The following is an 11,844-nucleotide window of genomic DNA, read 5'->3' as shown; positions in this document are numbered from 1 at the left end:
ATAAAACTTCCCTATTCTCTCTTCCATCTCCTTGCTCTCCTCTCTTGTGTATGGAATCCTCCTTACTCCACCTCTTCATTTTAGGACTGCCTCTCCATTTCCCCCTCCCCCCCCCCCATGCCCTCATTTGTAACACACAATTCTACAGTAACAGCTTTCACCATTTATGTTTCTTCTGAATCTGATAAAGAGGGCAGGGTGTGCTACTGAGGCCACTCTGATTGGAGTACATCTCCTGCTGGGCAGTAAGAATCAGCTCTCTGCTAGTAGGCTAAGTGCTTTACCACTTCAAACACTTGGCTTCCACCAGCCTAGAAAGTAGAAAGGTCATTACCAAACAGGATGCCTGGGACTCAATCCATTAAGACAGAAGCAGCTTTTCTGGATTTTTATATAATAAATCACTTTACTGAAGGTTAGTGACTACAATGAATTTGAAATCAAATAAAAGCAGTTGTATTTCTGGGATTATTACAGTAACTATTTAAGATATTTAAATTTTCATGTCTTATTTGGTGGGGATTTTGGAACTCCAACTAAGAGATAGGAGTATATTCTCATCATATATATTGTGAGCATTTATGGTATGCACTGTAATTATTGGCAGCAAAACTAAATCAAAATTGGTCAGCCAAAACTTTGTTCAACACTACTTAACCATTTTACAGTCACATATTTTCATCACCCATCTGTTAATGGTTGTTAGTTTTATGCTGTTATATTTGTGGAATAAATCTTCCAGTTTAGCAACAACTATGATTTGCTTTGACATTTATTTGCCATTAGAAATAAGACATGTGACTGCAGCAAGCCATTTCCATTAACTTAGCAACTAAAAATAGCCTTCAAAAAAGGCTCTCAGACTTTAGTGCGAGCCTTTTTTTAATACAGCAATCACGTCCTTAATGAAAGGAACCAGACATTTTCTTGTCCTATAGTTAATTATTGAGAAAGTTATCTCCTCATACTACTTAAGGCAATAGAAATAACTAGTTTAAACAAAGTAGTAGTAAAGAAACCTTTTCAAACATTCTTTTCAATACTAAATAAATAAAAAAGGGAGCAATTCATATGGCCTGTTTGATTCATTTTGGACCAGAGAAAGTGTTAGAGAAACTGTAATCCAACAGTGTTAGGACATGTACCTGAGAAACTTGAGTTCTTGTGATTATTTAAATAGAGTAACTACAACAGATATTGAGACAGTAGCACAGTGGTAAGGGCATTAGCTTGAGAGATGGAAGACCTGAGTTCAGGGGCGGATATAGGGCAGGGTGAGCGGGGAAGCCACCCCGGGCCCTGTGCTCCAAGAAGCCCTGCGCATGCGCTGTGGTGCCACCGCGCATGCGCCGTGGCAAAGGGGAGCCCCGTGAAATTTGTGCTGCCCTGGGCCCCGCAAAATGGTCACCTGCCCCTGCCTGAGTTCAAAGAGCTTGATGTACCAGAAAGTAGGGGGCTTTGATCCTAGATCTCCCATAGCATGGGTTGACATTTTGGGTATAAGAAATGCAGGCCTACCCTGGTAAACCTTTCAATCCCCAACCCAAAGCCTAGCCCACAGACATCTTCAGGCCCCATGCTTAGCCCCAATCCAACTCGAGTAAAGTGGTCATCAAGAGCTAAACCAGACTACTTCAGAGTATTTTGGAGACAAGTTCCACTACCCCACAGTGCCTGTGTAGTTAGTGGGAGTCCTCCACTCTGCTGTAAAGCAGAAAAACAAAGGAGCAAGTGCCCAATCTGTGGTACTGTGGAGGGACTGATTTTTGTTGGGCTGAGGGATCCCTTTAAGAAACAAAGGGCTTTTACTAGCAGTCATAATTCTAGCCAGGTGAATATTACTGACCTCAACCCTAATCAGACCTCAGGGCCCTCTGCTGGCCTTGCTCCAAATCTAATCCTGGCCCAAGGGCCTCTGTTGGCTCCAGTACTAATACTGACTTGGTTAAATCCTAATGCTGGTTGGTGATCCTTCCTGGCCACAGCTTGAGTGTGAGGCCCTCTGCCAGCCCCATCCCACATCCTGGCTCCATTTCCCACCCCCAGCTCTAGCCCAAGGTACTCTGCTCTACCTTTAGCCTAACTCTCTTAGTGGTAATTAAGGGGTTGACTGGATTATTCAGAGTACGATGAGGTGGACTTATATGTTCTTCCTTCTCTTCCCGTCTTCTTGGTGGAAGGTCCCCCTCCCCATTCTACTGTGATGTAGTTAACTAAACAGCAGGTTCTCAGTCGGTGATCCTATGAATAGATTTATGTTTGCTGCGCTGAGTGTTGTTTTACAGAACTTGAGCTGTTTCCAGGCCTCAATCCTAACTTTGCCTGTTGACCACTATCATTCTTAGTTATAAACAGAAGCCCTCTTCTAGGCCCAATCTGGGTTAGGGTTTAAATATTATGGCCCCCCAGGATAGTGTTAGGCTTGAGCCCACTTCCTAGGGCTAGGATCAGGACTGGGGTTGGTAAGATTCCTGCAAGTCGTATTATGGTTACAAAAGGCAGAATAAATTAACAAAGTGCATTCTCTAGCTCACTTTGCTAATCCTAACTCCATTAATTTGTAGTAGGCCTTGCCACTGTTTCAATGTCAACTGCACTCCCCCAGTCTTCCCTGAGGGAACATACTTACACTTCCAAGCTCTCAGCCTTCACTTCTTTTGGGAGGAGACTTGCATTTATTCTTTGTCCTTCCAGACTGAGGGGTTAGGCTTGCAATCCCAGTGCACCTGACTGATTTCCCCAGCAGTTCTGTCTGGGGTCCAGCAGCTGTAGTTAATGTTTCCAGGGGCTACAACAGTGCGTACCAGTTACAACCAGCCTTCACAAAGCTATGTACAATTATTCTCAGAATAAAAGCATTATGGAAAAACATATGAAAAACATTTAAAAGGTCCTATATACCTTCTAAAAACTTTACCAGATTTTCTCCTAGAGGGCTGTAGTAGGCCAAAATCTTTGAATCTGAGTCACAAATCTATCGGTGGGTGTGATTCAGAAATGCTGTGCTCTTACAGCATTATTGTGTGTGTCATGGAAAACTACAAAACTGAGCTTTTCCTTTCCCAACTCCTACCTGAGATTTGCAGAAAAACAGTGAAAAATATGAGTCTCACTTATATTTTGGTGCCTCTATAAAACTTCCTGCTGTAACCAGTTCTATATAATGTGGTGGTGGTTAGTGGCGGTAGAGAAAGAGTTGGGATGGGAGACGTTTAATTGGTACTGTGTGGGGATGAAATAGAAATAAAAGACATTCTCTAAAACAAATAAAATAGATTATTGTTGCATGGTTTGGTAAGATTGTTTGATTTATGTTGATCATTTTGATTTATTTGTATTTTGCCAGCACTTCAAGGCCTTATGATGGAATCTACTGTCCTGTTGCTACAAATCAATGGGTGCCCTGGGGAAGGATCTCTGGAACTCCTTGATAAGGCTAGGAAACAGCCAAAACACTTAGGCCATTTGTAGACAACAAGACATTTGGTAGGGACGTCCACAGTACAATCAGCTTCTGGGAATGGAAAGGTAGTCCTGGATATTTGTACCTGCATCACCTGGCAAATGTCCTGTAGTTGCCCGTCTCTAAGGTAAAAATAAGAGGAATGATACCCTCTTGCTAACAGAATATCTTTTAGCCTAAGGCAGTGTTTCTCAAAGTGGTCCATGAAACCACTTTGAGAAAGCTGCTAACTGGCCCCACTGGTTTGTTTAGTTATTGGCACCGCAGCCATGGAGCCTCGCAGCTCCCATTGGCTCTGGTTCACTGTTTGCAGCCAAGGGGAATCATGGGGTTTCACGGACCACTTTGAGAAACACTGACTTAAGGGAAGGTGAGCCAAGAAAGCATGTTTTATAGTCTCATCTTTGCTTTTGATTTCTGTTAATATTTTGCATGTGCCAAACTTTATTAATAACCAAGGTCGTATATCTCTGAGGAAGCTGACATATCATTTTATGTATGAAGGTAATTGAGATTCTATTTATGGCAGAGTTGGGAAGATGACCTCTCTCTAAAGACAGATCTGAATCACATCCACTCAATTTCACAGCCTTTCAGGCTGAATGTGTTTTCAGTGTTGCTGCAGGTGTGTGCAGGATTGAAGATAAGTGAAATAATATCTTTTGCTGGACCAACTTCTGTGGTTAGAAAGGATAAGTTTTCAAGCTTGAGAGAGCTCTTTTTCAGTCAGTGCTTAGTCAATGAGCTTGAATGTCCTGTCTGTAACTGAAAAAATTTCAAAAACAATGCAGCACCTTAGAGACTAACAAAAAATGTAGATGGCATCATGAGCTTTCGTGGGCACAACCTACTAGACTACACTCTATTCTGGGAGCCTGGAATGGAACCCATGCTTTAGTTTCACTAGTAAAATGTGTTTGTGACCTTGTAGAAGTTAGTTCATGCAGAAAATAACAGCCTATTTCTGCTACCAGCTGGTCCTGTAGTTCAAGTCAAAGAATTTGAGAAATGACTCAAAGATTCTACATGCAAACCATACTTATCACCTATGCGGGAAAATAGTATGTGATTATGTAGTTAAAGACTGTATCATAAGGCATATAAATGAGGCAAATTAAAGATGCACGGGCAGCCTTAATTCTGGCTTTTCCTAGCTTTTGAGTACTTGACTCTCCAGCTTTAACATTCTTTAACTTCACATTTTTGTATGTAGTGTAGGACCCTCTCTTAATTAGCATTAAGATCTTGCAGTAATTGTTGGAAATATTTTGTGGTGTAAAACATAATTAGAAAAGAATGTTTGTTAATATTTCTTTTACTTGTTTGTATTTGGTTAATGGGCACTGTCCTTTTAGGAACATAGCAGGACATTTACCTGTGGGCTACGTCTACACTGGCCCCTTTTCCGGAAGGGGCATGTTAATTTCAGAAGCCGTAATAGGGAAATCCGCGGGGGATTTAAATATCCCCCGCGGCATTTAAATAAAAATGTCCGCCGCTTTTTTCCGGCTTTTAAAAAAAGAGCGTCTACACTGGCCCCGGAAAAGAGCGTCTACACTGGCCCCGATCCTCCGGAAAAAAAGCCCTTTTCCGGAGGATCTTATTCCTACTTTGAAGTAGGAAAAAAAGCCCTTTTCCGGAGGATCTTATTCCTACTTTGAAGTAGGAATAAGATCCTCCGGAAAAGGGCTTTTTTTCCGGAGGATCGGGGCCAGTGTAGACGCTCTTTTCCGGCTTTTTTAAAAGCCGGAGAAAAGCGGCGGACATTTTTATTTAAATGCCGCGGGGGATATTTAAATCCCCCGCGGATTTCCCTATTACGGCTTCTGAAATTAACATGCCCCTTCCGGAAAAGGGGCCAGTGTAGACGTAGCCGTGGAGTATATTTGCAAGAGATGTTTGCAGGCTTTTTTTAACCTGTGTCTAGACAGTGGAAAACTCTGCCTTTGTAGGTTTCAAACTGGCCAGATCATGATGTAATAAACTAATCTTTCAAGAATGTAAGGCTTCTTTAGTAATACTAGCTCTTATAGGGGGAATAGATACCTTTGGACAGCTAATGAGCTATAGAGTCTTTCAGTTGTAGGTCACCAGTTTGAATGTATGTAGCTGTCACTCTTTCCTAATTCACTTCAACATGCTTTTTTTTATTTTGGACTTTTGCATCAAGGTCAAAGAGTATTTCTATATTTCACATCAGGGTCATAGGACAATAAAGACTCCTTGCTGCCCAATATAAATATAAACAATATATAACTACTAAACTCTGTCAACAACGGCAATCCTGCCTAGTCCTCCCAAAACAGTCAAATTGAAAACATGAGGGTTTCTACAGCATCTTTTTGAAGTTTAAGTGTAAAGTGCGTAAGTGTTCAAGAAGTGAGATCCTATTTTGTTAACCCCATATACCTCCTCAACTTCTTGTTCATTTGTTTCAACGCCTCAGAAAAGGAGCTGCTGTAGTAAAATTGAACATTTACAATTTGAGGTGAAGTGGTTTAGTTTTTGCCAAAACTAGATGTACAATAAATAGCTAGTTTAAATTTCAAGTATGGAGATTGGTGGTACACTAAGGGATCTTTTAAGAAATAGGCCTAGTATTGTAAGAGTTAAACGACTCTTTCCTCTTTTAGGGCATGTCTACATTTGAAATAACTGACGTTATTTCAAAATAAAGTGCGCATCTACACAGCAAGCTGTTATTTCAAAATTATTTTGTGATGGAGGACTTCTTACTCCGACTTCTGTAACCCTCATTTTGTGAGGAGTAATGGAAGTTGAAGAAAGAGTGTTCTTCCTTCAATGTCCTGCTACGTAGACAGCGCCAAAAGCCGAATTAAGCTATTTCGACTTCAGCTACGCAATTAATGTAACTGAAGTTGCTTATCTTAATTCAGCTTTAGCCCTTCTGTGTAGATGTGCCTTTAGCTTAAATGTCATTCATCCAACCAACCAACCTAACTAGGTTTGTTCTTGAAAGCAGGTTTCTGCAGCTGTTCAGTAATGCATGGGGAATTTGTGGAGGAAAATGTGAAGAGCTGACTTGAGTAAATAGGGTATCAGATCATTTCCCCTAGTACTGTTTGGCATCAGCATTGGAAGGGATGAATAGATTTGCAGGCTGGATAGAGCCTTACTTAGTAAAGCACTGAATGCCTATGTATGCTATTTAGTTTGTATTTTGTGTGGACTTGGAAGTTAACGGTGAGCTTTTTCTCTGGTCAGATTCTTAATGAGACCAACCAATTGGCCAATCTGATTTCCATAAATATGTCTTAGTCAAGGAGTAAAAGAAGATCCTAATTTCAGAATAAAAGCTTTCACCTGAATGGTTGTTGCTTCTATCATGAAGTCTTCAAACTAAACAGATGGAGGTGATAAAACACCTGCAACTTGCAGGACTGTAGGCTGTCTGAAATTCCCTGCTTTTCATGGATCACCTGCTTTTCTAATTTCCTACTGAGTTTTAAGGTGGTTGTTTAAACACATGGCAGTCCAGTGCTTAAGCGATAGCACATTGCCAAAGGCAGGAATCTAGAGTGGCTCCAGCTGCCTGGATTGGACTGTTAGTGAAACACACAGAGAGCTGTCTTCTGAATAAGGGTGTCTACTTCAGTTTCACTTGTACATTCCAATCCTGGTCAGTCCAAAGTATTCATCTTAGAAGACATGGCTTAACATGGTAGTCAGCTGCATTCAGGAAAAAGAGGATGCTATAGCCTAGGAAAGCAGGGAATACTTTCCCTAGGAGGGAAACATTCAGGCACACAATATATGAGCTACTGTGTTTGCCAGTCAGATAAATGGTAAGAAAGCACTGTCCATATTTTTGGTTATGTTTTGCAATTCTTGAATACTACTTCGGTGGGGAATAATAGTAATAAAAAAATCTGTTACAAAGACATGTAGTTAGTGTGTGTGTGTGTGTGTGTGTGTGTGTACACAGATTCAATGTAAAATAACGTGACTGCTTAAACTAATTAGCATAATAAATATGCAAATAAATTACCATCATGAATCATTTGGCCGGTCCACCAAAAGTTTTTGAATGGGCTTGCTGGTCTGTGGTATAAAAAAGGTTGGGAACCACAGGTCTATACGGACTATTAAACAAGCAATCTGAAATATGATTCTGTATCATGCTAGCCTGCCGCAGTGTAACTAATGATATACACTCTCTGATGCATGTTAATCTTGATTAACACACTTCAGCTAGTCCTGTTCCAAAGAGGACTAGCTCAGAGGGTTCTAACAAGAAGTTTACACATGAACATTTAGGCCATGGCTGGTGCAGGGTAGATACCTACGCCAGCTTGCTGTGGTCTGATGGTTCACATAGGCAAGCCTTTGGTTTCATTAGAGATGTGGCAGTAAGATGGTCATACTCCAGTATTTTTATTAATTTCTGAGAAGTGGCCTCACTACCCTAGTATCTAAGTTAACTAGACTAAAGCTATCTCATGTATGTCTTCTCAAGCTGCACTAAGACCCCCCTTCCGCTTGCAATGTTGGCAAACGCTCAGAAATAATTGAACCATTTTTGCTGGGGGATTTCATCTGTGGATCATATGCTGGAGATTTTTTAAAATAAAGTAATGTGTTACTAGGGTTGACATAAAGCCTCCAGCATGTGATTCCCCATGATGGTGCCATTTTTCTTTCTACACATTGTAGAGAGCTTCTCATACTGTTCCCTCAACTGATATGGTGGTCTATTTCAGACCCCCATCTTGTGATTTATCAGTAGATTGATCCATAAATGTTCTAGATCCCCTCTTTTCAAATAGTCAAGGACTGTAATGATGTATTTGATACAAAGTGTCATTCCTCTTCCTTTCTGCCCACTCTGTCTCTGCTATAAAGAGTGTATCCAGTGATTTGTGACTTTCCAGTCATGTGACTCCTCTCACCAGGTTTCAGTAATACCAATTATGTCACATTTATTTTAATAAATGGAGCATTTCTAATTCCTCCTCATTAATCAGTCTTCTAGTACTGCTTTATAGACAACTGAATAATTTCTTCTCCTTACATGCCTTGATTCTCTGCATTCATGCTTCCTTAAGCTTGAGTTATGATAGAGCATGTGTATTGGGCTTAACCTTTTTAACAGCCTTCCATTTAGAAGCTAGTTTAAACCTTCCCAGTTACTGTAAACTATCTGCTATCCTGGTTCCCTTTCTACTGTGTTGGAGGCTACTGTATGTATATATGTATTTCAGTGTTTAGAGGCATCCTAATTGTCCCTATTGGAAATGTTGAAAGACCATTACATTTGAAGCCTGTTATATATGTTGTAAAATCTAATTATAATTGGAATAGAGTAAGCCTAATATTCCATTGAAACAAAAAACAGGACTGTGTAGCACTTTAAAAACTAACAAGATGGTTTAATAGGTGATGAGCTTTCGTGGGCCAGACCCACTTCCTCAGATCAAATAGTGGAAGAAAATTGTCACAACTATATATACCAAAGGATACAATTAAAAAAAATGAACACATATGAAAAGGACAAATCAAATTTCAGAACAGAAGAGGGATGGAGGGGGGGTAAGGGAGGGAGGTAAATGTCTGTGAGATAATCATATTAGAGGTGATAATTGGGGAGGCTGTCTTCGTACTGGATAAGATAATTAGCGTCTTTATTCAAATTTGCATGTAGAGTGTTGAGTTTAAGCATGAATGACAGTTCAGAGGATTCTCTTTGAAGTGCAGTCTTAAAAGGTCTTTGAAGTAGGATGCAGGTAATCAAGTCATTGAGACAATGTCCTTTCTGGTTGAAGTGGCAAGAAACTGTTTTTTCTTTGTGATCCTGTCTGATATCTGTTTTGCGGGCATTGATCCTTTGGCGAAGTGTCTGAGATGTTTGTCTAATGTACATAGCGGACGGACACTTTTGGCACATGATTGCATAAATTACATTTCTGGATGCGCAGGAATATGTGTTCTTGATCTTATAACTCACTTGGTTGGGTCCAATAATGGTATCAGCAGAGTGAATATGTGGACAAAGCTGGCAATGGGGTTTGTTGCAAGGGAAGGTACCAGGGTTGGTAGTAGTGTGGTATGTCCTGTGGTTGTTGGTAAGAATCATATTGAGGTTAGGTGACTGTCTATAGGAGACAATGGGTCTGTCTCCCAGAGCCTCTCGGAGTTTAGTATCCTGTTCCAGTATAGGCTGTAGTTTATTGATAATGTGTTGGACAGGTTTAAGTTGGGGGCTGTAGGCGATGACAAGTGGTGTTCTATTGTTGGTTTTCTTGGGTCTGTCTTGAAGTAGTTAGTTTCTAGGTATTCGTCTGGTTCTTTCAATTTGCTTTTTTATTTCTCTGGGTGGGTAGTTGAGGTTTATAAATGCTTGGTAGAGATCCTGAAGTTTCTGATTTCTGTCAGTGGGATTAGAGCAGATGCGGTTGTATTGAAGGGCTTGGCTATAGATGATGGATCGTATGGTGTGTTCTGGATGGGAGCTGGAAGCATGTACGTAACTGTATGAGTCAGTGGGTTTTCTGTAGAGAGTGGTGTCTAATTTTCCATTGCTGATTTGTACTGTGGTGTCCAGGAAATGGACTAACCGCGGGCAGTTAGTTCGGACTAAGGGGGATTTAAAAATGGCGGTGCCCGGGAACATGCAAATGAAGCCTGGGTTATTTAAATCCTGGGCTTCATTTGCAACTCCGGTTGCCCTCATTTGCCTACCTAGCTCGAACTAACGAGCTAGTGTAGACATACCCAGACAGTGTTCTTAGGAGAGAGCTGGCATAAGAGGAGTGTTAAGATGAGGGACTTTATTTTCTTTCCAGAAGACCACATCTTTCTCATTTATCAAAACAGAGGGAAGAGACCAGTTCAACAGCGAACATAATATCGTATTATCAACTCTCCTCCTTATACACTACATTCAAACCATCTTTCTTTCAAGAAAACAGAAAATAAAGGAGCAAGAGAAGATGGACATTTTCAAGGAACTTTTTACTTGTTGCATGCTTGCCTATACAGACTTCAAAGGAAGCTGACAATACTGTGTATATCAGTAATTGCTGGAGGCTTTGCTTCCTCCATTGGAAAGCAGGTTTGTTGTCTAGAATGCTAGCTATTTCTATGGCCTCAGAGTATTTCACTTGTAACTGTTGCTTTCAGTGGGAGCTTGCAATCATTGCTGTCTATAGTCCTTTATTGTATCCCTGCTCAAAACCCTCTGCCCGGCTGAGGGGCCGGTATACTAAAGGTTATGTTCAGATTTGTTGTATTATACTTGTGAGCCCTGGAACCTCAATTCTCCCAGGGATCTTTTATTAGAGTTGATAGGTGAATATTCTCTTAGCCTTTGGAAACACTCAGGCAGGGACTGGCAGAAATTCACCAAGATTGGAGGTCTCAAGGAATATTCCAAATATTTTTTTTCTATGGTCAGAAGTTACTGAGAAACATCGGAAAATCAACAGAAATTTTCACTCTCCATGTATATTCTAAGTTGTTAGACACCATAGTATAGTTCTTTTTTTGCTTATTTGAACATGTTGAGCCAACTAGCTTCCACTATAATCTTGCATTTTGTGCCCTTTTTATGTTTCCTTATTTTGGTTGGGACCAGCATTAGAACATTCCACATACCATAATGCATTGCATGACTGACTCCAGTTTATAGACTTGAATGGTTCAAATAAGTCTCAATAAGCAACCACAGCCTCAAATGCCTATCTTATCTGAAGCCAGCCTCTTGTTTTCTTTTCTCAGATATAAACTATCAGGCACAGAAAAAATCTGACTAAATTTAAAGCTGTGTGAAAATGTAGGTATCTGATGTCATTTTTGTTTCAAAATGGCATTGAAACTGGAGACACGTCAGTTTGCTCAGCCATAATATTATACTTGGGCATATAAAATTCAAACAAACATGGGGACATTTTCCCCAATTTTTTTGTGAAAAGCATTCCCTGTACCTGTACTAGCCATTAAGCTTGTTGAAATTTTTCAAAATCTGAATTATGGGGAGAAAAATAATAGGAATGTAGAAAATTCTTGCTATTTTTCCCTTAGAGCACCCTCTCCAGACAGTTCTAGAAAACATATTTATATATTTATGCATGCACTTTTGATGTTGTTTGGAGAATGTGAGAATTTTGATATTTTATACCAATATGTGCCTCGGTTTCCCCATGTGTTCAGAATTGCTATGCACTGACTGCAAAGAACAGGATGCATGAAGTGTTTTGTCATGTAATTGGCAGGCGTGAAATGAATGGGTTGTTAAGGACAGGCTTGGACCAACCCAAAACAATGGAAGATCCTACAGAGCCAGTGGAAACCCTAAGAACTGAACAATTTGTATTTTCCAGTAGGAGGCTTCCACCATTGGGCCCCTGAGCAAGGCAGGGTGG

The 11,844-nt window shown here is 40.4% G+C and overlaps 1 long non-coding RNA gene across 2 annotated transcripts in view; it reads left to right on the top strand.

The window, feature by feature from the left end:
* LOC142829901 (uncharacterized) overlaps nt 1-11,844 on the top strand; it is a 169,919-nt gene that overhangs the window by 14,439 nt on the left and 143,636 nt on the right. The window contains exon 1 of one of the 2 annotated variants that reach the window (XR_012904808.1): nt 231-415. The exons of the other annotated variant lie outside the window; for it this stretch is intronic. This is a non-coding gene — a long non-coding RNA (uncharacterized LOC142829901). Of the gene's footprint in view, nt 1-230; nt 416-11,844 lie in introns of those variants that run through there. 2 annotated transcript variants of the gene reach the window in all.

The sequence above is a fragment of the Pelodiscus sinensis genome, chromosome 6 (genome assembly GCF_049634645.1).
Source record: "Pelodiscus sinensis isolate JC-2024 chromosome 6, ASM4963464v1, whole genome shotgun sequence".
In the NCBI taxonomy this organism is placed as follows: Eukaryota; Metazoa; Chordata; order Testudines; family Trionychidae; genus Pelodiscus; species Pelodiscus sinensis.
The sequence above is the reverse complement of the archived record's forward strand: the minus strand, read 5'-3'. Positions and strand labels throughout refer to the sequence as shown.